Source organism: Schistocerca serialis, chromosome 5 (genome assembly GCF_023864345.2).
Source record: "Schistocerca serialis cubense isolate TAMUIC-IGC-003099 chromosome 5, iqSchSeri2.2, whole genome shotgun sequence".
NCBI lineage: Eukaryota > Metazoa > Arthropoda > Insecta > Orthoptera > Acrididae > Schistocerca > Schistocerca serialis.
This window is the reverse complement of record NC_064642.1, coordinates 227,219,629-227,244,504: the sequence shown is the minus strand read 5'-3', so window position 1 is coordinate 227,244,504 and position 24,876 is coordinate 227,219,629. Positions and strand designations below refer to the sequence as shown.

Sequence of the window (24,876 nt, the reverse complement as noted above, 5' to 3'; positions counted from 1 at the left end):
GGCCTGCATCCAACAGCCTTAGATTTCCACAGCACACTCCCAAAGGCGTGTTCTACTAGCGCCACGACACGGCCTTACTCAGCGTTTGTAATACCTTCTGGTGGCAGAAAGATACGCCGTACATAACTTCCTATTAATGACCCAATAGACAGCTGAGCCGAACTTGTGGTCTGATTTTTTCTTGGTCATCATCCTTCTGACTGTTTCGGTGTAGCCACCGTCTTCATCTCTTGTGCCAACCTTTTCATGCCAACCTTTTCACCTTCAATTACGTGCGGAATTTATTTCATTATCTGTCTTACTCTACAGTTTCTATCCTCCACAGCTTAGCCTAGTAATACAGAAGATATTCCTTGGTTTCTTATGAGACGTCCTACCTTCCTGTTCCTTTTTCTTGTCAGAGTTTTCCATACGTTCCTGTCTTCACCATTTTGCAGAAAACCTCCACTTTCTACACCTATTCAGGCCTTCTAACTTTCAGCATTCCTCTGTAGCTTTGATTCTCTTCTTTTCCGGCTTCCCCAAAGTCCATGTGTCACTAGTACAAAAAACTGTGCTCCAAAGGTACATTCTCAGAAATTTCTTTATAATATTAAGACCTATGTGTGATCCTAGTAGACCTCTCATCGTCAGGCATACCTTTCTTGCCAGTGGCAGTCTGTTTTTTACCTCCTCATTGCTTCGTTCATCGTACCCAGGTTGCAGATATCCTTAACTTCGTCCAATTCGCGACCACCCAATTTTATGTAAAGATTCTAGTTGTTCTCATTCCTGTTGCTTCTCATTACCTACATCTCTCTTCGATGTACTATCGTATTCATTCCATTCAGCAGCGTCTGTAGATCTTCTTCACTTTCAGTGAGGGTAGCAATGTCATAAGCGAAACTTATCATTGATACCCATTACCCTGAATTTTAATCCCAATGTTGAATCTTTTTTTTTTTATTGCCATTATTCCTTCTACATCTACATTTATACTCCGCGAGCCACCCAACGGTGTGTGGCGGTACAGATTGCATAGTAGGTGCGAAAGACTACCTCCCCGTCTTCACCCTTTGCATCGCCTGCACTCAGCCCTAGGTATCTCTTTCTTACTACTCCCTCTTGTTTCCTGTACATACTGTTTGTTACCCGTCTTCCCTACGGCTTACTCCTATTTTCCTCATAATTTCGAACATTGGGCGCCATTTTGAACTGTCGAATGCTTTGTCCAGGTCGACAAAATCTATGAACGTGTCTTGATTTTTCTCCAGTTATCACCTGCAGTGTCGGAACTGCCTCTCGCGTGCATTTGTCTTTCTTCAAGCAAACTGATGGTCATCTAGCAGATTCTCAGTTTTCTTTTCCCTTCATCTGTATATTATTGTTGTCGGCATCTTGGATGCATGGGCTTTTAAGCTGATAGTCGGCTAATTCTCGAGGATGTCGGTTCTTGTAATCTTCGGAATCGTGTGTATGACGTTTTTTTCGAAAGTCAGACTGCCAACCTCATACATTCTACACACCAACGTGAGCAGTCGATTTATTGCCACTTCCACCAACGATTACAGAAATTCCGATCGAATGTTGTTTATCCCTTCTGCTTTATTTTATCTTAAATCGTCCAGTTCCTTTTAAATACCAATAGTGGATGCCCTATCTCTCCCGTGTCGGCCCCTGTTCTCCTTCCATCGCGTTATAAGGCAAGTCCTCCTCACGGAGGTCTTCAGTGTATTCTTTCCACATATCCATTCTCTCCTCTACATTTTACATCGGAATTCCCATAGCACTCTTACAGTCCTTGATTTTCATTTCACAAGAGAGCTTTTTTTTTTTTTTTACTTTATGACTTTGCAATACGCTGCGTCAATCCTCCAATCAACCATTCCTTTTCCGATTTGTTCACACTTTTCGGGGAGCCATTTTGCCTTAGGTTGGCTGCATTCCCATTTATTTATTTCCTGTGTGACTTGTAATTCTGGATCCCAGAATTTCTCTGAACACATTCGTATTTCCTGTTTTTGTCGATCAGCTTAAGTATATATTCTGTTACCTATGGTTTCTTTCATTTATCTTCCTTGTACATATGTTTTTCTTTGCAACTTCTTTGATTGCCATATTTGGAGGTGTCAATTCTTCTTCAACTGAAGTGCATATATTTCATTACCACAGTACCTGTAGTCTCACAAAACTAAAATTGTCTCTCTAGATTTCTTCGTACGTCCGTAACCTACTCCTCTCCACATCGGTTCTTCTTGACTTCACAGTAGTCTCCATGACCACTAAATCGTGATCTGAGTCAATATGCGCTGCAGGGTACACCTTACAATCCAACATTGGAAATCGGAATATATGCCTGATCATAATGCAATCTTACTACCATCTCCCCGTATCCCCTGGCGTTTCAGAAGTAAACCTCTTCCTCTTCTGACTGTTGAATTACTAGCTCCTCCTCTCTCATTTATATATATATACTAATATGGTATCTGCTCGTTAGAATGAAATTACAATGAAATGAACACCCTTAGCTGCTTACAGGCGTTGACATACGTCAATGGGAACAGATGAAAATGTGTGCCCCGACCGGGACTCGAACCCGGGATGTCCTGCTTACATGGCAGACGCTCTATCCATCTGAGCCACCGAGGACACAGAGGATAGTGCGAGTACAGGGATTTATCTCTGACACGCCTCCCGCGAAACCCACATTCTCAACGTATTTTCCCGCACTACATTCGTAGTGCCCCCGCCCATTATACTCATTACTCGCGGCGCGTTTCCGATTCCCGTAAGAGTTCGGGCACTGCTTATGCATTCACACATAAGAAGAAGATGGTCAAGTGGCCGGTGAGCCTCTCTCATTTGCTACTGCGAAGCCCATGTTCTCCAGTAACCTTTTCTTGTACTCTTCCCCTACAACCGCATTCCAGTGCCCCCACTCCATTAGATTTCCATCTCCCTTTAAGTACCGAATATATCCTCCTACATTTTCTCTATTTCTTCTTATCTGCTTGCGTCTTAGGTGTTTTTACTTCAACTATTTTCCGTGTTGAATTTTTGTTGATTATGATGAGAACAAAACTGTCACTAAAGTGATTACAGGCACTCAATCATTGCCCTACTTTCTTATTCATAACGAGTTCTACTGTCGGTACATCACTTTCGTCGAGCAGAAAACCTTGTCTTCTTTCCATTGCATTTCACTGACGCTCATTATATCGACACTGAACCTTAGCATTTCTCTTTTCAGATTTTATAGCTTCCCTGTCTCGTTCAAACTCCTGGCGTTCCATACCCCTATTTATGGAACGATACCCTTTGATTGGTTATTCCGCCTTTTTCTCATGGTTCCACCTCCTTGGCAGTCCTCACCCATAGACCCGAATGGAGGACTCTGCCGGAAGCTTTTGCCTATGGAGAGATGATCATGACACTATTTCAGTTACGGGCCTCATGTCCTGTGGATATAAATTTTGTGTCTCTAATGCAGTGGTTTTCATTTCCTTGTGCATCCTCACGCTGTTGATCATTCATGATTCTTCCACCATTTAGGATCATTTTTTCTCCTGAATGGCAAGAGGGTGCCCTGGACCTCTGTCCACTCCTCCAACGTCTTTGACAATGCTGTTGGCAAAGGAGGGTAACATCTTACGCTGCGAGCTTTAGGACGTCATTGTTGTCGATTTTTATTGAAGATGTAAGCAGTGGTTTCGTTAGAACCCGGGACCGAGGACGTTTTGATTGTTAATCAAACACAATAAACGTTTCTCACTCATTTTATACGCCATACTGTATCTAATGGTTTAAGATTGTGCAAAATGTCAGTCACATTATGTATCTTGTACATGTACTCGTATCCCGTAATACCAGTACCGGGCTACAAGAGCAGAAATACACTACGTGATCAAAAGTAGTCATTAGACATTGTGAGAGAGCAGAATGGGGCGCTATGCGGAACAAACGGATTTCGAACGTGGTCAGGTGATTGGGTGTCACTTCTGTCATACGTCTGTATGCGAGATTTCCATACTCCTAAACAAACCCAGATCCACTGTTTCCGATGTGATAGTGAAGTGGAAACGTGAAGGGACACGTACAGCACAAAAGCGTACAGGCCGATCTCCTCTGTTGACTGACAGAGACCGCCGACAGTTGAGGCGGGTCATAATGTCTAATAGGCAGGCATCTATCCAGACCATCAGACAGGAATTCCAAACTGCTTCAGCATCCACTGCAAGTGCTACTACAGTTAGGAGGGGGGTGAGAAAACTATGATTTCATGGTAGAGCGCCTGCTCATAAAACACACACCACGCAAGTAAATACCAAACTACGCCTCGCTTGGTGTAAGAGCATTGTGTTAAGTAAATGAAGAATTAATAGACAAAAGGGGCCAATTTCTTAGTAATAATAATAATGATAATAATAAAAATAATAATAGCGGCCGTTATGGTCGAGCGGTTCTAGGCGCTTCAGTCCGGAACATCACTGCTGCTACGGTCGCAGGTTCGAATCCGGCCTCGGGCATGGGTGTGTGTGATGTCCTTAGGTTAGTTAGGTTTAACTAGTTCTAAGTCTAGTGGACTGATGACCTCAAATGTTGGGTCTCATAGTTTCCAGAGCCATTTGAACCATTTTAATAATAATAATAGTAAAAAGAAATCAAGACGCTGAGTAACCATGCCGGTTATCCCTATGTCTTCACGCTAACGTAACATCATGATTCAATAGTGTGCACGACTGTCGTATCTGTCATAGTTCCGAGAGACGAAAAGAAAAGCGCCCAGGACTGGAGTGCAGCGGAGAAGACTAACGTGGGTGGACGCCGTACTATGCAGTGGGACCAACGCGGCTTTTCTCGAATGGTAGAAGGTTGGTTATTGGTTATACTGTCGCCGAAACGAAGTAAGGCGCAGTTTGAGTGAAGAAATACCCCTTGGGCTCAAAGGAGTCGTTTCTTTCATGAGTTTGAAGAGATAAGAATCAGTACGTCAGTAGGGATGCAATTTACGTACTACAGTTCTCATAATAGTTTATCCGAGTGGGTATACGCGTTCATCACGGTTAGTGCAAACATCAAGAACTTTAATTTCCACATGACAGACTCTCAACGTTTCAAGTAGATAATGAATAGTTTCGGGCTTTCATTCACAACACATTTTCCATTCATCCTGTGAAACAGTGAGGTAAAATACGAGGTTTTTTTTTTTTTGGGGGGGGGGGGGGGGTTATTTCCACCTCTCAAAGCAAATGATTATAAGTAATTTATATTAAGTACCGAGTAAGAAATTTATTTTAGATTTGTTGAAGTGACTGGTGCCTGTAACATAGTATTTTACGGTGGAATTAAGTTTCCTAACGAACTACCAGCTCAGAGCTGGAAGTACCTGGTAATCAGATAGCGAGGATAATTTTTAAGGTGTGCTGCAGTACGCCATGTAACTTTAGTAGTTGTATCCGTTGGTCTTTTCTCTTCCCTGCTATTGTCGTGCTTCGTTCGTACCGGGCGTAGTACCCCCCTTTGTGTTATGTGGTGGCAGAAGAAGAAATCCTTGTTTTCGAATATGGGACAAGGGTTCGACTTATAGTGGGAAAATGTGTTGAGTAATACCCTACAAGGCACTAAGAGATTATTGTTTGTTAATGTTGTCAGTAGCTGTTACTGAGATTTTTACATTAAAATGCGACGTCTTCCTCGTTACCAAAAGATTAAAAGTTAATTTCACTTACAAAGCTTTGTTTCCAGACTATCTGCCTTTTCTGATTTTAATTTTAAAATTTGACGTCTCTCCATAAAAAGTTAGAATTGCTTACATTATGCGGTTTTGTTTTGGACTACTTGTTTGGCCTGACGTATGCTTGTTAGTAAACGATGGCACATGTAATGATTTCGTGCGCCGAGTTTGCGCTATGTTTGTTGTCCCTTTTGAAAATTGACTTCCTGTTTCGAGTTAAGAAACCCTCCATAAGAATACGATGAATAATTTCTTAGCGATGTGACTTACACACTCCTCCATTCATTATTTTGTTGTGCAGATAATCATTACGGTAGCAAAAAAAACTTCCCTAAACGTCCCACAAGGACGCAACTGCAGGAAAATTTCCTCATGCTGACTGAGGTTAGACTGTCAGTTCGTGTTCGTATCCGCTTTCATGTTCACTCACATTGTACTCCTTTTGATAATGATTGTCCTGATTTTTTGCTCTGTGGAGTAATATTTATTCGGACTGGACGGTATGTATTTTCATACGTGCGACATCGCACTTTGTGACACGCATTCGCTCTTTTTTACTTTATGTAAAAATCGTAATTTTAGTCAATTGTTTCACAGGACGATTTGAGAATGTGTTATGACTAAAAATCTGAAACTAATCATCATCAAGTACTAAATAGGGCTATATTCCAAATTTGGATTTTCGTCATATTGAAACAATATCGCAAGTTGCAGAAGCTTCAATATCCCACCACTCTGTAATTCCGTCTTTCATAATTCTAGCTATGAAAATTAATGAACCCTGCATCAGAGGTGTTACAAAATATGCTTGAATGGGTAGCTATCCCTTGACTGAGAAGGATTGTGTAGATGGTTGGCGGAGCTTAGGTAATTTCGCTTGTGGTGGTCGAATATCAGTGGAGCAGTAAGGTAAGTTAGTAGTTTGTTTGACTTTGCCTAGTGGACTATGTACTGCAGCAAATGAAGTGACTTTAAATAGTGAACAACTTTTTATTAGACATAGTGACAGTAATTACAGACTTCGACTTGACTGATCTGCATTATAATCGTAAATAGGTTTATGCTGATTAGCCTGCTGCAGATATTCTCAGTGTAGCTTGAAACTTCGTGGCTGATTGAAACTACGAGGGTTGACTGAAAAGTAATGCCTCCACCTTCGTAAATCTTCAGCAGTTGGCAGCATTGGTATGCGGCAGGTACTGGCTTGTTCCGTAACCTCTTGTCTAAAAAAAACAAAAAAGGGTTCAAATGGCTCTGAGCACTATGGGACTTAACATCTGAGGTCATCAGTCCACTAGAACTTAGAACTACTTACACCTGACTAACCTAAGGACATCACACACATCCATACCCGAGGCGGGATTCGAACCTGCGATCGTAACGGTCGCGCGGTTCCAGACTAAAGCGCCTAGAACCGCTCGCCCATATCGGCCGGCTCTTCTCTAGAGCTCCAGTTGGCGGGAAGCCTTAGCATTGAATGGTTGTGTTGTTACGGTGTAAAGCATGGAACCCTGCGTAGAGGGTCGGTCATACGATTTAAGAATCGTGCAGTCATTGAATTCTTGACAGCAGAAGGTGTCACCCCAAAGGAGATTCATCAGAGAATGAAAGCAGTTTACGGTGTTTGTGTTGATGTGAGTACTGTGCGTCGTTGAGCGAGTACTTTTAAAGACGTTGAGGTGGGAACATCTGACCTGTGTGACAGACAAAGAGTTGGACGTCGTGAGACAGCAACCACTGGATTTCACACACAAAATGTTGACAGATTGATTGAGGATGATCGCCGTACCAGTCACAGAGAAATTTCAAGCACAATCGGCATTTCACAAGAACGTGTGGGTCACATTATTGCTGTGCTTGGCTATCGGAAGAGCTGTGCAAGAAGGGTACCCTGGATGCTGACTCCTGACATGAAAGCGCACAGACTTGAAATCTGCCAGAAACTCCCTTCTCGTTACGAGAATGAAGGTGACGCCTTTCTCCATTCCGTTGTGACAGGCGACGAAACATGGGTACACCATTACGACCAGGAGATGAAACATCAGTCTATGGAATATCGACGCAAATACTCACCCCAGAAAAAGAAATTCAAGACGCAGGCCTCAGCTGGAAAAATCATGGCCACTGTGTTCTGGGACGTAGATGGTGTTATCCATGTTGATTTCCTTGACCGTGGAACAGCAATAAATTCAGAGCATTACATCACAACGCTGCGAACTCGGAAATGACGGCTAACAACGGTCCGAAGGGAAAAGGGAAATGTTTTCCTGCAGCATGACAGTGCTAAACCACACACTTCACTTGCCACCACAACAGAACTTCAGAGACTGAATCTCACCTCCATATGGCATCTTCCATATAGTCCAGATTTAGCACCGTCTGACTTCCATCTGTTCCTGATTATGAAAGACGATCTGCTGGCACATCATTATGCTTCTGATGAAGACGTTGAAAGAACTCTGAGCCGATGGTTGCGGAAACAGAGTGTTGACTTCTTCCGTGACGGCTTCAGAAAACTTGTTAATCGTTGGCAGAAGTGTATCCAATTTGCTGATGACTGTGCGGAAAAGTTAATATGGGTAATTAAAGGGTACATTCTAATGATTATACGTGCGTTTGAGGTTGTAAAATATTACCACCCAAACCCAGTTACCGAAGGTGGAGGCATTACTTTTCATTCAACCCTCGTATGTTGCCGACCATGACTCGAACTCGCCACTTTTTGAGATTCGCAGGTAAGTGCTGTACCAACTGAGCTATCCAAGCATGACTCACGACCCGTTCTCACATTAATTACGTCAGTGCTTCGTCTCCTTCCTTCCTAACTTCACAGAAGTTCTCCTGCGAAACTTCCAACTAGCACTCCTGGAAGAAAGGATATCATGTAGACACGGCTTTGCCACAGCCTAGGGGATGTTTCCAGAATGAAACTCTCACTATGCAGCAAAGTGTGTGCTGATATTAGACTTCCTGGCAGATTAAAACTTTGCGCCAGACCAAGGCTACAACTCGGGACCTCTTATCTTCGTGGGCAAGTGCTCTACCATCGGAGCTACCGAAGTACGACTCACAACCCGTCCTCACAGCTTTACTTCCGCCAGTACCTCGTCTCCTACCTTCCAAACTTCACAGACATTCTACTGCGAATTTTCATTCTCAATGCTGTTTTTTTTTAAATCGAGCTTTAGTAGGTAAACTGGAGAGTGTGACTCACAGAATGGCTATGTCAGTCTGTTGCTTGGTGGCCCCAACAGCAACGAGCAGTTTTTTATACAAACGGTGTATTTCAACTTCTTACTTAAGTGGTGGGTACCGCGTCACAATCAGGAGGGAAATGAATAAGTTAGAAATTAAATCCTACAGCTTTTTTATATGTTTAAGATTAAAAGTAAAGTACCAGATATAATCAGAAGCCTTGAAATTCGAGTGTAGGGTAACTGCAGTTGCGTATGACCTCTTAGGAATGATGCTGTCAGAAATAAAGGAAGAAAGATTATAGTAAAATATTCCATCGGCGGCGAGCTCACTAGAGATTGGCACGCTCTTATCACTGCAACATCGTACCCGATTGCTATCAGATATAGCTAGCATCAAGGTATCATTCGGCAGTCAGAAAGGTGGAGTCATGTGTTAACCTGCCACAGATGGATTAAATCAATGTACAGACATTTATACAGTTAATAACTTGAATTAATTGTATTACAACACTAAACTCTAAATCTAGCAAAAGTGAATAGCTATATTGGCTCTAAACACCACTTCCTGTTCTCCGATGAAACTACTAAAAACAACGACATTGCTCTTGTTGGCGCTGCAGCCCTAAGTTAGTCGAAATGACAACTTTAAGTACATGAAAAATTGCATTATTGCTGAGTGAGTATTGGAATCAGTGCGATCGCTGACTTGGATTCTCATGCTGGTGCTAGTCAACTGTATTTGTATACATAAATCTCAGTTTAGCAACATTTCCTTCAATTATTCAACAAATAACTTATAAGTGCTTGCTTATTTGATTATTAATTCACATGACTACTTGTCTCACTGCCGAGAGTATAAAAATGTCTTTAGCTTTTTTGTATCATGTCTGTAAGCCATTTCAGTATTTTAAATTAATATTTTAGGCTTCATTTTATACACTCAGTCACTTGGTCATCTCACGTCGCCTCGGAAATCATGCCATTGTAACCTCCTGCCCTTACCATTTGGGACTTCCACGCTATTTCCTGTGAAGCACCAAATAGCCGCTGGTCACTCACGGCTCGCCTCAACTGCAACATCACTCTGCCCTTGGCCACGCCTGACTCTTCTGGCCGAGCAACAAACCACTCAACCAAATATTCTGCGCTCACGCAATTCTTAGAGGGATAGCCATTCGTAATGTAAAAGGTGAAATTGAAATTAACGTATGTTATTTTTAGTCACATCAATAGTAACATAAAATTGACGTGTATTAATGAAAACAGCTGTTTCGTACACGTATTGAAATTAAAAAGTATGACAGAAGGAAAATAATCTTCGCAAACCTTGGGACAATATCGTAGTTTAATGATCTCGGAATAGCTAAGAACTTATTTTGATAACATAAATGCACTAGTATATTTCAGTGGTATACAAGTTTTCTGTTTTCTAATGGGAACTGGTTTCATGCTGGTGACCGCGATCCTCTCTATTGTGCTAAGGTCTTCATCTAATATTTTCAACCTCCTGAGCATCATACAGCTTACTGCGCACAGTTTGAGTCGTGAAACGACATCATGTGGCTGCATGAAAAGCTTTATTCAACATTGTGGCGTTGTTGTCAGGGTTCCTCCGAGCCTTAATCCGTAGGCAGCGGTCATCCACTGCAGAAGCAGCCCTTGGGTGGCCTGAGCGAGGCATGTCATCGACTGTTCCTGTATCTCTGTATCTCCTCCATGTACGAACAACATCGCTTTGGTTCACTCCGTGTCGCCTGGGCACTGCCCTTGTTGAGAGCCCTTCCTGGCACAGAGTAACAATGCGGATGCGATCGAACAGCGGTACTGACCGCCTACGCATGGCTGAACTACACCCAACGCGAGCCGTGTACCTCATTCCTGGTGTAATGACTGGAACTTATCGGCTGTAGGACCCGTCTGTCAAATAGGAGTTGCTCGTGTAATGGTTATTTACGTCTTTGGGTGGGTTTTGTGACATGTCTGAAAGTGAAAGGGACTGTGTCTGTGATACAATATCCACAGTCAACGTCTATCTTCAGCAGTCCTAGGAACCGGAATGATGCGAAACTTTGTGTATATGTTGTTACGAATAGTAGCTCATTGGGATCAAGTAGCTGTGCATCAGCAAGTGCTGATTGTTTTTCGGCGAGTGGTTGTGAGTCATGCTCAGAAAGTTCAGGTATGACGTTTTTCTCGGCGAGCGGTAGCGATGCAGAAAATAACTGCGAACCTGCTCCATCATATGAGCTGGAACCGCGCGGCCACTACGGTCGCAGGTTCGAATCCTGCCTCGGGCAAGGATGTGTGTGATGTCCTTAGGTTAGTTAGGTTTAAGTAGTTCCTAGTTCTAGGGGACTGATGACCTCAGATGTTAAGTCCTATAGTGCTCACAGCCATTTGCACCATTTGAAGTGCTTTTGGGGGCTGTTGCACCTTGGAAGAGAAGAAATGTCGTACGTAATCGTGAAATTACACACATACACGAGAATAATGAATACAGAGAGGAGTGCGTTAATACTTACATGTCACTTGTCTTCCTTATTCTGCTTGATGATGGTGCCTGATCTCAGTTGTTGGCACTTCATGATGTTTAACCTTTCACTATAGTGTGTAGAACATGAGTGATGAGTTCATCTGATGGTTAGCGTAAGTGAATAAGTGAATGCCACAGCACAAACAAAACTTGATTCATCTGACAATTGTGCAGGTAGCGCCAGCTTTCCTGGACAACAGAACTCAGAATTTGCCTAGAGCTTGGGGGAAGGGGAAAAGGAAATGGGTAGTGGGTTTGTAAGGCAGTAGATTTGGCATTAATGCAGGCTGTGCCAGATTTAGAGGAGATTTGACAACAATTCAACTTGACAGGAGCCACTTCGTTGCCGTATTTCGAATAGCGCTGTCACAGAAACCGCTTTGTTCCACTGTTATTGTAATTATCTATAATAAAGTATTATCTGGAAAAAATAACACAAATATTGAAAAGTTGGAAAGATTAAGAACTTGCCTGAACTGTTAGGAAATGGAAAACTGCGTACATCAAAAAAGACAAATAAGGTACTGTCCCATGTATACATATCACTGAGTCACAACTGAAATAGTTCAGATTATACATGGATATGTAGGCATTTTCAAACTCTTTCAGGAGCAATTAAAGCGAGATGGCACACTTTGATTCTTTGATTTATACTACGATGATGCAGTCTGTCTCAAAAGGCATACTTTAGGAAAAACTCATGAGTCATTCTACAACATTACCGCATGCACTTGAAAGCCCGCTTACAATATACTACTATCCCGTAGTTGCTCCTCAATGGGAAGGGCAAGCTAAATAAAGGGCACACAGCGGTATTTATGGAATTACTCATCCTGTGCTTCATATGCGAATGGAAGAAGCCCTAATAATCTTTTACGTCCATCCTTGTAGCTGATCAGTATGAAAAGAAAATTAAAACACGTACAGCCGTCTCTTTTTCATTTAATTTACTTACGGATCAGTTTCCGTGTTCCATTACACCAACTTCAGGCCACTTCTCGGAAGTAAAGTAGGAGGAATCCAATCTCGTGTGTAGTCATAACAGGAACCTAGAATAAATTACCTGGTGTCTGAAGGTCTCTGGTTTGCTTCATTCATCAAATGAAGACTCTCAGGAAAACACTTACGCTGACGTCACCGTTATTTATAATGGTCCCCTTGACATTAGGAAGGGCGGGTCATGGTTCTTAATAGGATGTTTGATAAACGCGAACTGCCGTGTGTGCCTTACCACATTTTGCCTTGAAGAACGCCAAGTACCTTCTACCGTGCTTCAGAACCGTTTGCACAGTATAGGTAAGGGCTCGTGCAGGGCACCTGAGCGTAACGGGAGGACTGGAAGTAGGGCACCAGTTAACAGGGGGTGACGTCAGTGAGCGGGGACTCCCCCTCACTGTCTCTGTAACTGAGTGGCCTGGCTGAGCCAGGGTTTGTGTACCCGCGGCCGAGGGTGCTGTTTGCGGCTGGACCCTCCCACTCCCTCCTCTCACAGAACTGCATTAGCGGTGGCGGACTACTGATGAGGTCTCGAACACCTGATGCGTGTTCTGATCAGGCCGCAACACGCCAGCGTCGGCACGGACTCTGGCCCTGGGCCAACTCTGGCGTCTGCCATCCATGGAGGCCACGTTCTGTTAAAGGATTACTTCACTCCTCAAGGTAATTCTAAGAAAACAAGTGTCATGGTGCATGGAAGTTTTTCGGTCGAACAGTAATCAATACAGTAAGTGAAAATCAGTTTCATTACCTGAATAGCTACTATGTTATTTTATCCATGTATGATGTAATGTTATAAACACTCGTAGGAAAACTTAAGGACGTAAGTATCGTCTCTGCCAACTAATGTACCTCGATGAAACTTGGACCACACGTAAGAGAACTGCTATAGTAAAGTGCAGAAGGGAACTGAAAGAAATACACAGTTAGACGAATATAAATGACATTTTTATTCAAAGCCAATAACACTGTAATCATAGCGATTTATGATGGTCCCCATGACGGCTCAAGTACAGTGTTGAGGATCAGTGGACAAAGTTCAGAACCCATCGTACAATATGCATTAGATGAGTATGTGCCAAGCAAGGTCGTAAGAGATGGAAAAGAGTCACCGTGGTGCAATAACCGAGCTAAAAAACTGCTGCGGAAGCAAAGGGAACTTCACAGCAAACATAAACATAGCCAAAGTCTTGTAGACAAACAAAAATTACACGAAGCGAAATGTAGTGTGAGGAGGGCTATGCGAGAGGTGTTCAATGAATTCGAAAGTAAAGTTCTATGTACGGACTTGTCAGAAAAACCTTAAAAATTTTGGTCTTATGTCAAAGCGGTAGGTGGATCAAAACAAAATGTCCAGACACTCTGTGACCAAAATGGTACTGAAACAGAGGATGACACACTAAAGGCCGAAATACTAAATATCTTTTTCCGAAGCTGTTTCACAGAGGAAGACTGCACTGTAGTTCCTTCTCTAGATTGTAGTACAGATGACAAAATGGTAGATGTCGAAATAGACGATTGTGGTATAGAGAAACAGTTAAAATCGCTCAAAAGAGCAAAGGCCGCTGGACCTGATGTGATACCAGTTCGATTTTACACAGAGTACGGAACTTGCCCCCCTTCTTGCAGCACTGTACCGTAGGTCTCTAGAAGAGCGTAGCGTTCCACAGGATTGGAGAAGGGCACGGGTCGTCCCCGTTTTCAAGAAGGGACGTCGAACAGATGTGCAAAACTATAGACCTATATCTCCAACGTCGATCAGTTATAGAAGTTTGGAACACATATTATGTTCGAGTATAATGACTTTTCTGGGGACTAGAAATCTGCACTGTAGGAATCAGCATGGGTTTCGAAAAAGACGGTCCTGTGAAACCCAGCTCGCGCTATTCGTCCACGAGACTCAAAGGGGGCCATAGCCACGGGTTCCCAGGTAGATGACGTGTTTCATGACTTCCGCAAGGCGTTCGATACAGTTCCCCACAGTCGTTTAATGAACAAAGTAAGAGCATATGGACTATCAGACGAATTGTGTAATTGGATTGAAGAGTTCCTAGATAACAGAAAGCAGCATGTCATTCTCAATGGAGAGAAGTCTTCCGAAGTAAGAGTGATTTCAGGTTTGGCACAGGGGAGTGTCGTAGGACCCTTGCTATTCACAATATATATATATATATATATATATATATATATATATATATATATATATATATATATATATATATATATATATAAATGACCTTGTGGATAACATCGGAAGTTCACTGAGGCATTTAGCGGAAGATGCTGTAGTATATCGGGAATTTGTAACAATGGAAAATTGTACCGAAATGCAGGAGGATCTGCAACGAATTGACGCATGGTGCAGGGAATGGCAATTGAATTTCAATGTAGACAAGTGTAATGTGCTGCGAAGACAAAGAAAGAAAGATCCTTTATCATTTAGTTATGATATAGCAGGTCAGCAACTGGAAGCAGTTAATTCCATAATTTATCTGAGAGTAGGCATTAGGAGTGATTTAAAATGGAATCACCATATAAAATTAGTCGTCGGTAAAGCAGATTCCAGACTGAGATTGATTGGAAGAATCGTAAGGAAATGCAATCCGAAAATAAAGGAAGTAGGTTACAGTACGCATGTTCACCCACTGCTTGAATACTGCTGACAGGTGTGGGATCCGTCCTAGATAGGGTTGATAAAAGAGACAGAGAAGATCCAGCGGAGTGCAGCGCGCTTCGTTACAGGATCATTTGATAATGGCGAAAGCGTTACGGAGATGATAGATAAACTCCAGTGGAAGACTCTGCAAGAGAGACGCTCATTATGTCGGTACGGGCTTTTGTTGAAGTTTCTAGAACATACCTTCACCGAGGAGTCAAGCAGTATATTGCTCCCTCCTACGTATATCTCGCGAAGAGACCATGAGGATAAAATCAGAGAGATTAGATCCCACACAGAGGCATACCGACAATCTTTCTTTCCACGAACAATACGAGACTGGAACAGAAGAGAGAACCGGTAGAGGTACTCACAGTGCCCTCCGCCATACACCGCCGGTTGGCTTGCGGAGTATGGATGTAGATGGAGATTACAAAACAGGGTTCATGGTTCTTAACGGAGTGTGTGATCACCACGGACAAGAACATCAAAGTGGGTTGTTTCAAATGGCTCTGAGCACTATGGGACTTAACTTCTGAGGTCATCAGTCCCCTACAACTTAGAACTACTTAAACCAAACTAACCTAAGGACATCACACACATCCATGCGTGAGGCACGATTCGAACCTGCGACCGTAGCGATCGCGCGGTTCCAGACTGTAGCGCCTAGAACCGCTCGTCAAAGTTGGTAAGTAGTTCTTGTGGCAGAGCATTCCATTTCTCCACCAGCGCAGTTGGTAACTCGTGGATGGCCGTTGATGCCATCTAAACGTACAGCGATATGTCTCCACAACGCATCCGACACGTGCTCGATGAGACTGAAGACGGCGGCAACATGCAGGTCAGTCAATTCACCGAAAACCATCCCTCTGAAGAGCGCCTCCACCCCGTCTGTTCAATGAGGTTACTCCCTGTGATCCATAAAAGCGAAGTCAGCGTCGAACCCACCCATGAAGAGGTTGTGTAGTACACTGTCACAATAACGTTTACCGGTGACTGTGCCGCTTTCAAATATGCGGAGGCCATGGAACATTATGTCTCACCACACCATAACATCTTGAGTACCATCTACATCTACATGATTACTCTGCAATTCACATTTACGTGCCTGGCAGAGGGTTCATCGTACCACAATCACACTATCTCTCTACCATTCCACTCCCGAACAGCGCGGCGGAAAAGCGAACAACTAAACCTTTGTGTTCGAGCTCTGACTTCTCTTATTTTATTTTGATGATCATTCCTACCTATGTACGTTGGCCTCAACAAAATATTTTCGCATTTGGAAGAGAAAGTTGGTGACTGAAATTTCGTAAATAGATCTCGCCGCGACGAAAAACGTCTTTGCTTTAATGACTTCCATCCCAACTCGCGTATCATATCTGCCACACTCTCTCCCCTATTACGTGATAATACAAAACGAGCTGCCCTTTTTTGCACCCTTTCGATGTCCTCCGTCAGTCTCACCTGGTAAGGATCCCACACCGCGCAGCAATATTGTAACAGAACACGAACGAGTGTAGTGTAAGCTGTCACTTTAGTTGACTTGTTGGATCTTCTAAGTGTCCTGCCAATGAAACGCAACCTTTGGCTCGCCTTCCCCACAATATCATCTATGTGGTCTTTCCAACTGAAGTTGTTCGTAATTTTAACACCGAGGTACTTCGTTGAATTGGCAGCCTTTGCGTGACGTCCATATTTCTGAACACGGTAAACTCATAGGTCAACGTTATTGTGGTACACTTGTCGTACACTTTTGAAATAGTGCTTCTTCCCTATGTGCGTTTCTTCAGTGGCGCAGTAGGAGATGCAGAGGTGACAACAAGTGTCAAATACTCACATGTTATTGTAGCAGGAGTAGTTAGTAGTAGAGACTGAACAAAAAATTATGATGGAACAAAAGAAATTAATCCGGAAGTTAAGGCAAGGGAAAATTTAGTTGTATTGGGGACTGGAATTTGGTAGTACGAAAACGAAGAGAAGGAATAACAGTAAGAAAACGTGGACTCGGGAAAAGGAATGGAAGAGGAAGCAAGTTGGAACTATTTTACACTGAGAACAATTTAATCCTCGTCAACATTAGGTTTACGAATGATAAAAGCATGCTGTATACGTGAAAGAGACCTGGAGACACGGGAGGGTTCCACACAGATTTTTTAATAGTAAGACAGAGATTTAGGAACCAGATTTTAAACTGTAACACATTTCCAGGGACAGACGTGGACTCTGAACATAGATTATTGGTTATTAACTGTAGGTTAAAACAGAAGAAATGGCAAAAAGGTAGGAAATAAAGAAGATTGGACCTGGATAAGTTGAAAGAACGAGACATTGTACAGAGGCAGCACTAGGCAACAGTTGGCGAAAATAGGGAAAAGTAAAATAGTAGAAGAGAACTGGGTGGTTTTGAGAGATGAAATAGTGAAGGCAGCAGATGTTCATATAGGTAAACATACAAGGTCCTGTAGAAATCCTTGCAAATCACAGGTGATGTTGAATTTCACTGATGAAAAGGGAAATTATAAAATTGCAGCAAATAAAGGAAGCGAAAGGGACTGAAAACATCTAATAAATGAGAGTGACACGACGATCAAAATTGGTAGATAGGAATAACATACGAACTTTAAGGATATAAATGAATATTTAACGCAGGGAAAGATAGGTACAGCCCATAAGAATGTAATACAGGCCTTTGAGGAAAAGAGAAGTAGCTGTACGGATATCAAGAGGACGCATGGAAATCAGTACTAAATAAAGAAGGGAAAGCTGAAAGGTAGAAGGATTGTATATAAGCGCTATACAAGGGCAAAGAACTTGATGGCAATATTATAGATACGGAAGAGGACGTATATGAAAATGAGATGGAGTATATGATACAGTGTGGAGATTTTGACAGCGCACTGAAACAAGGCCTATGGAGTGACGAAACTACGTCAGAATTCCTGCTATCCTTTGGAGAGACAGCGATGACATAACTATTCCATCACGTCAGCAGGACGTATATGAAATACGAAACACCCTAGATTTCTAGAAGGATGTAATAATTCCAAATCCAGTGAAAGCACGTGCTGTCAGGTGTGAATATTAATGAACTATCAGTTTAATAAATCGTGGCTTCAAACCACAAACACGGATTGCCTACAGAAGAATGGAAAGCTGACAGAAACCGACCTCGGGCAAGATCACTTCGAATTGCGGAGAAATCTAGGAATACTCGAGGCAATACTTAAGCCACGATTTGTCGTAGAAGATAGGCTAAGGAATGGAAAACATACATTTACACGAATGGTAGACTTAGAGAAAGCTTATGAAAATGTTCACTGGAGTACTCTTTTCGAAATATTGAAGGTAGCGGGATAGAATACATGGAGCGGAAGGCTACTTCCAACTTATACAGAAACCAGACGGCAGTTATAAGAGTCGATGGCCATCAAAGGGAAGCATTAGTGAAAATGGAGCAAGGCTAATATCCAGGGTCTAAATTTTAAGTTAACAAACCACAATAATTCGAAAAATAAGCTTCATGCGAAAAAATTAGTAGAATGCAAATTTGATTATTTTCGTGGGGGACATCTGCTGGTGCTAAAATTAGCCCGCCACCCCAGACCCCTGGGGGTAGGGTATTAGGAAACTTTAAAATCGGAAATGGGAACCCCCATATTTTATTGCAGAATCAGATCCTACATAATAAACTATGCACATTTTGTTTAAACATTTGTTTTCATTGTTAGTAGTTGGCGATGTAATTCAAGAAAATCCATGTTCGCCGGCCGGAGTGACCGAGCGGGTCTAGGCGCTACAGTCTGGAACCGCGCGACCGCTACGGTGGCAGGTTCGAATCCTGCCTCGGGCATGGATGTGTGCGATGTACTTAGGTGAGTTATGTTTAAGTAGTTCTAAGTTCTAGGGGACTGGTGACCTCAGAAGGTAAGTCCCATAGTGTTCAGAACCAAAATCTATGATCCAATTTTTCCGTGGAAAATAGTTAGGGATAAAAAAAAATTTACATCGTAAATTTTGATTCGTTAAAACTAAAACTCTCCCTCTCGCCATACTGAAGAAGGTGACGTCTCTGACTGTGACGGTGGCTGCTGCATGTACTGGTTGCGTGCTGGATCAGTGAACGAAAAGGGGGCAGCAGTGTCTCTCGAGTTGATTGGCCGAAGATAATTCCGATGCCGTCTGTGCAACCCCGTCGGATCGTGGGTGATGTAGGTGGAACGTGATAACACCTTAGACGCCGTACCCGATTCCCACCTGCAACTCCTGCCAAACAAACGAAAGAACACTGGTTGCTGAGTCCAAAACTGTGACTCGGAAGGATGAACATAACGTCTTTGTGGCTGGCATAGCAAACGGAGTGGAGTCCACATTGCCGGATCCCCGCTGAAGAAGTTCCATCTTTGGGTACGAAGCGATATGACAACAGAGAAACTTTTAAAGCCTTGTCCCGTGAGTCGGTGGCTAGCAGCTTGTTGATGTGTGATGTGAAGGTCCTTACGAAGCGTTCGGTTTCACGGTTCTATTGCGGATGAAAGGACGCTGTAAGGACACGCTTCGTACCATTGTCTGCACAGAACTGTTCGAACTCCCAAGACGTGAACTACATATCATTATCCGACCCTATCACCTCAGGTAAGCCTTCAGTGCAGAAGACCGACGTAAGACCTGATACTGTGCTGACTGCTGTGGAAGACTGAATCGGAACGACGAAGGGAAACTTACTGTACGCGTTGACAGCCACTAGCCAGTGAATGTTCCAATATGGTCCAACAAAGGTCCATCAGGACGAGGCCTCTCAAAGTACTACTTTGGGAGAGCGGGTTGATGCTCTGCACACATTTCAGACTGTGAAATCATGGCCTGTGCTTGTGTATCCACTCCCGGCCATGTACAATAGCGCCTTGTCAAGTGCTTGGTGTACGGGCAATACTCTAATGTATTTCATGCAGTAAGTAAAGAACTTTGAGCTGGAGTCGAGGGACCATCACTTTGCATCGGCACTTTTGGTGCTCCTCAGGAGGACGCCCATCGGTACAGAGATGGCACTGTGAAGAGCCAAGTAGAGGCGAACCACCGGGTGGCGAATCTGCTTCAGATTCCGTGATCACCCACGACAAACAAACTGGAATACCATCGGCAACACCGGGTCCGATGCCATCTCTTGCGTCATATAGCGTAAGAGGACTGGAAAATCTTCCTAAAGCCGAATTTCTCCTGAGTCACTGTAGTGACAGGAGCGGTCCGAAACTCGGTCGTCCATACGAACGGAGTGCCCTTGTGGCGCAACTGATTAAGAGGCGCGGTGATCTAAGCGGCATTGGGGTTAAAACGGATTGTACAGGACGGGCGTATGGGCTTGCGGTGGACGTTGTGGAATGATTAGGGTTATTTTTAGAGAAAGGCCCTTTATTGGCGAAATCATGTTGAAAGGGGTTACATAGGCCTAGGGAGGTGAGGGTGAGCCAGAGCTTAGAGTTTGGCGAAACATTGTTCGCGAAGCTACTGAAAGTTGTTGTCTGCCAAAACTAAGTCCACAGTGCCGCAGCACTGGGAGAAGCGGGAGATGTTCAATGCTACAGAGCGCGCATCCGACTCGCTGGTGAGCAAGAATACTAGAAGGCGAGCCCGGCCACGGGCGGCCGGGTATATTCGACGCACCACGCGACTTCCTCCGCCCTGATTGGTCAGGACCGAGCAAACCGTGCGGGCGGCATGGAACTTTCCAGAGCGTTGCCGGTTAAGCTACGCCTGGGGCGGCGTTACCTCGTCAGCAACTGAGAGAGGCGTGTGCCCTTCGTCGGTGCTGACTTCCTATTCCTAGACCGTGGGATGAAAGAATTTACAGGCGCCTAACACTGCCGGCCGCGGCTTGGCCGCTATGGAAAAATGAAGTTACCGTTTGGAAGCACTTAAAATAAAGTAAAATCTCTTATTGTCTGGCTCATCCTTTACAGGATGTTATATGATAACTTCCCCATTACAGCTTGCAATTCTGATACACTGGCTGGCACATCCAAGTTGCGGATGGCCACTAAATGTGGTGACGAATGGATGCCATGCGCTTTAATCACATGCCAAGATACTTCATTTCAATGAGAATGAAGAAACACTTAGAACGGTTGCACGTCAGCTCCCCTTTGCACAATACTTGAAACAATGAGTCTAAATTTTTAAGTGTTCTGCTGGCGTACTGTACGAGACAATTATATCGTCTAAATAGAACAATAAGGTACTTGCGACGTCAGTTGCTCAAGGTACCCCTGGAAAATAGCTGGGGTGGAAGCACTATAAAATGTTAACCACTGAAACTGGAATAACCCTTGTGTGTCTTGGCCACAAATATCATCATTTAAAGGCAGATGCAGGTAGGCCTCCAAGAAATCTGTTTCTGAAAGGAAATTATCCTTCCCTAATTATTTATCGTATTCTCGGGGTGGGGCAAAGGGAAAGAATCAACAACAGTTTGTTGGCTGCCTGTTGTTCTAAAGTGTGCACAGAGTCTCAATCCGCCCGACATTTTAGTAAGGATCACCAGGGGTGACGCCCATTGACTAGCCGACACTGGTTTGATCATGTCGGTGTTCTGTAACCGCTGCAACTGTGCGGCCACCTCTGGTCCGTATTCCATGAGGGACAGGACGAGCAAGGAAATCTTGGGTTGCGCATTGTCTTTCCATGTCACATGGGCCTGGATCACTTGGGCCTTGCCTAAAATACTGTAGAACAGAGGGTTGTACTCGTCACATAATGCATTAATATTGGCAAGAAATCCAGTTGCATTAATTTGTGTCAAAGCTGTCAGTGCCAAAATGCCCCACCACACCACATGAAATAGCGCTGTGGCCAGGTGATCCATTGGATGCTGACAACGAGTTACGTGGCCGCTGAAACTGTGGGCTACTTAAACATTCATACGTAGCGCGGTTGAGGAGCGTAGCAAACAGTTCCTCCAGATTTGACAGTTTGTCAACCAAGTCGTGGTAGGGGTGCTGATCTGGAAACGGTATTCCCACCAACCGCAATACATCTGAGCCTACGGTGGAGAGGAAAAGGCAAATACGCTGATTACCTGTCATGCCTTACGCGTTGAAATGAGTCGTCAACAGCGCAACATAATCAGACCAGTCTTCGCTTTACCCCATAAACTGTCTGAATTTAGGCAGTTGAACCGTTTGTTGAGATTGTTTCCAATTGAACAGGTTGAGGAGTCTAACAACACTACCACAACAAAGGTCAAAATTTAATAGTGATTGTGGAGTTGCTCACGCTGCTAAATACTGCATTTTCGGGCAACAACAAAGTTCTTATGTGGCAGGTGTCATTAGAGCACAATTAATAAAGTCATTTCATGTAATAATAAATAAACTAGGCACTCATCTTTTCGTGTTTCCCACGCTGGTCTCGTCGTAAAATCATGGCTCAATCGTCGAAAATCTAGGTGGTGTAGATTCCAAGCTCGGATGCAAAGAGGCCTAGGTTTTTATTCTGCGATATTCAAAAGTTTTATAGATGTATTTCACAAACCATTATTGAAGATTACACTTTGGCAGGACAATGGTGATGTAAAAAAAATAATCAGCACTCCGAATTTAAGTTACACTTCCTTTTAATTGCTTTTATTGCAATATCACGTAACATACAAAACATCACTTCGCAATACAAAACATACTTGAAAACATCTTCCTCACTGTTAAAGTTCACATTTTATAAGCTGACGACAATATGCGTCTTTCCAACATGACGTCCAAGACTTGACTTTCTCAAGGTCCGACTCTCTAACAACTAACTACTTACGCGCCCAAAAATCAAGAGTTACAAGTACGTTAATGATCATAGTGACAAAAGAAAGAATACACACAAGAATAATATCATTGCAACATAAACATATCGATGTATCAAAGTACCCCTACATTAATGAAATCAAATCTGAATATTGTCTCAGAAACATGTTAACTACTTTACAGAAACACAGTAGAATATTGCTGGTATCGAGAGGTTCAGGTGAGCTGCCGTAATGGTTACGTAATTCAAGTACCATTACAGGAGGCAGTCATGGTTCTGGCACAAATCCTATCAGTGCTTTTAATAATTGTTCAGTGCTTTGTCCCTGTCACTGTATAGCTTGCATTAAAGTCACAACTGGAAAAGACGTCGTGAAAACACAATATCACAAACAATCAGAAAAAAACACTGCTTCAAGACAGGGTTAGGTATACAGTATACCACAGTGAGCTAATTGCTAGCATCCTCGGCGTCATGTTACTTGTTGTGTACGACTTCTTGGACACTGAGATAGCTAGTAGTAATACAGTTAAGCAGTACACTCAGGATAAATAATGCATTATTAATTGCAACAAAACATGTCTTTGTTCGCAATTCTCAGCTCTAGCTATGAAACTGTACACGTAGGCTTGCGGCTCAGAACACACTACATGAGCGACAGTCACTGAATGGCCAATTGACACAAGTTCAGAATAGTCTTTCTGTCGCTTCGATACAGTCACTAGCAAACACAAATTCGTAGACACTTACAGTTCTGATAGCGTTTGCGCGTACGCACACTTCACAGTAGACGGATATCTCTTGAGTCTCCGATGGTTGACACTGGCTGTGTCACGGCGAGTAGACAGCACAACGACGTTACTCCGGTCTCCTGGGGACGCTGTTTCTAGGCAGACGCGCTAGCGCTTCGGAACTACGAGTGGCACGGCTTCTTCCTAGCATCTTATACGCGTCTCGTGATTCCGCCTTCCTGTGCATTTTTTGTCCGGTTGTCGATGCCTCTTGCAAAATCGTAACAGTGACCGCATGTTACCACTCTTGTGGACGTCGAATGGATGTGCTTAATCTCTCAGCAGCTGTGAACGGTGTGGAAATGAACAATAGCACAGTGCTTCAACCAAGAAAGCCCGGGATATAGACGACTGCTTACAGAACTAGACAGAGGCAGGAGTGGTTAGTGCGAGTGCTCAATACTGCTACTGATTGACAGTGTGCCAGGCACCATAAATTCAGCTCAGCAAGATGGCTGCAGGTTTTGTCATCTACACATCATACTCCGCAAGCCCCCTAATGGTTTGTGGCGGAGGATGCTGTCGGCACCACTATCTGATCCCTCCAACCCTGTCCCATCAGCGAATAGTGCGTGGGAAGAATGATTGTCAGTAAGCCTCTGTATTGGCTCTAATTTCTCGAATTTTCTCCACGTGGTCAGTAGCGAGACGTGAAAAGTGGTGTCCCGAAATTTCAATAGTAAATCTTTCTGTGACGTACAATGCATCTCTTGTAACGTCTGCCAGTGGAGTTTGTTTAGCATCTCCGTATCGCTCTCTCACCAGCTAAACGATACCGTGACGAAACGCGCCGCTCTTCCTTGGATATTCGCTATCTCCTCTATCAGTCGTACCTCATAGGGATCGCAGATAGGTGAACAATACTCAAGAATCGGGTGAACAAGTGCCTTATTAGCCACTTCTTTCGTGGATGAGTTACATTTCCTTAAGATTCGTCCGATGAATCTGAGTCTGGTATCTGCTTTTCCCACTAACTTCGCTTTGTGACTTTACACTTGAGGTCGCTCTGGATAGTGGTTGAGAGGTCGGCATTTCACCGCGAGCAAGTACAGCACACTGGACAGCTACCAGTTTCGAAAGCGGTAGCCATCTTGGCGGATGGTAGCAGCACATCACAGCTCATAGCCTGTGCACTGCAACGTGTTCCTATGAAAACTCAGGGGGCCGCATAGTCATTGTTTGTGTGGGGAAATGACCTTATGCCC

The 24,876-nt window shown here is 43.5% G+C and overlaps 1 non-coding gene across 1 annotated transcript; it reads right to left on the bottom strand.

Moving 5' to 3' along the window:
* Positions 1-2,554: 2,554 nt before the first annotated feature.
* Trnat-ugu (transfer RNA threonine (anticodon UGU)) lies at positions 2,555-2,628 on the bottom strand. Its single transcript has one exon. It is a non-coding gene; the product is annotated as a tRNA-Thr (tRNA).
* Between the last annotated feature and the right edge of the window lie 22,248 nt (positions 2,629-24,876).